Source organism: Etheostoma spectabile, chromosome 23 (assembly GCF_008692095.1).
Source record: "Etheostoma spectabile isolate EspeVRDwgs_2016 chromosome 23, UIUC_Espe_1.0, whole genome shotgun sequence".
Classification (NCBI taxonomy): Eukaryota; Metazoa; Chordata; class Actinopteri; order Perciformes; family Percidae; genus Etheostoma; species Etheostoma spectabile.
The window spans coordinates 7,641,199-7,642,781 of NC_045755.1; the positions used below are offsets into that span (position 1 = coordinate 7,641,199).

Sequence of the window (1,583 nt, forward strand, 5' to 3'; positions counted from 1 at the left end):
ACTGATCATGAATATTCATCAAAGTACCACACAGTATGATTACTACTGTGAGTGCGGTATAACTCCACTAATTTCCTGTATGCACTACTTCTCTTTGTGTTCAAAATAAATGACAGGGGCATGTCATTTGTAAAGCTGTTTGCAGTTTTCAAAAGTCGATTCTGTTGCATATGCGTCATCGATCTTTGCCACGAGCAAGAGTTTTAGTGTGTTACTTCTGTTGTTGTTAATGACAAGAATTCCTAGAGGTCAACCAATTCTTGCAGGTTATACTATTTACAGTGAAGCTCCAAAACAATCCGCTGCATTGACAGCATATTTGGCCACAGCCACAAACTACATTAATTGGTCACCTACCACACAAAAACCAATAGGAAGTGCAGGAGGATTTGCCCCTACACAAAAAAACTGGCTTACATTAGGCGGGTTTGTTTGTCCTCATGAATTAGTGTATTTTTGAGACATGGCAATAAACATAGGTGACGGTTTTTAACTTTTATTTCTGCAATTGTCTCTGTGCTGTAAGTAGAACAGACAAACTTGTTTCTGTGATGGGGACAGTGTGCTGTGGCTCCCCCTCTATACTGATGTCTGAGCCAAGAAAAATACATCTCCAGATCTCTATTATGAAGAAAAGACTGTTCCATTCTCTGGGTGCCAATAATATTTGCTGATGTATAATTGTGAATGTTGTAACAATGCTGTGTTCTCAATCTGGATGTGAATAAGTAGATAATGCCATAACAACATTGATTGATGCTGCTTTAAAGCTTTATTTTCTTAAAATAAGGGAAACTACAGAGTTAAACAATTGGGACATACTACTTCTTCATAACATTGCACCTTGAACTTTGACCCTCCTGCTCATGTATGCTGTGTAACACGTTCCAAAAAAGCTGGGGCAGGCGTAACAAAATACTGGGAAAGTTGAGGAATGCTCAAAAACCCTCTTAATAAGACTGATTTTGTGCAGTGAAAGAACTGAATAAAGAGACTCATGTATTTGTATTTTACTGTAAAGAACATCATTTATCTGTCCCTTTGCCAACAAAGAGAGGATTATGAATGGGAAGCATTAAAGGAGAAACATTCAAAGTGAGCAGGCCCTTTTGATGCAGACACCATGCTAAACGATCAAGTTTCATTCTTTAAATATTTCTGCTCTTCTGCCCAGATGACAAGGCAACAAACTGTATAATCCGCCTTTACATCAAGATCTATAAAACCAATTTTTGTATTTTTTTCTTCATTTATTCAGTTCAAATGGAACATAAAAGTATCACAATGTATCCCACATTAGTGGTGTTTAAATGGCATACACTGGTAACTGTAGTTTTAAGAGTGTAGTTTTTATATTAATTTCTGCACCCCACGTGGGGTGTAGTATGATATGGCTTTCATTTCTCTGCAGCAGTAAAATTTGAGAGTGGAAATAGCAACAAGCGTCCAAAGGCCTGCTGGTAGCAGCGTGCCTCACAGACAAAAGCGCTGCTGGTGCCCAGCAAACTGCATGTTGCTTTCAGCAGCACTATAACGCCTTCACTGAACGGTCATAATAAATCATCTGCTGGAAGAGCGATGGT

The 1,583-nt window shown here is 38.5% G+C and overlaps 1 long non-coding RNA gene across 1 annotated transcript in view; it reads left to right on the forward strand.

Annotated features, from left to right (window-relative positions):
- The first annotated feature begins 802 nt into the window (after positions 1-802).
- Positions 803-1,583, forward strand: part of LOC116673087 (uncharacterized) — a 14,076-nt gene continuing 13,295 nt past the window's right edge. Inside the window, exon 1 of the long non-coding RNA XR_004327739.1 lies at positions 803-875. This is a non-coding gene — a long non-coding RNA (uncharacterized LOC116673087). The remainder of the gene's footprint in view (positions 876-1,583) is intronic.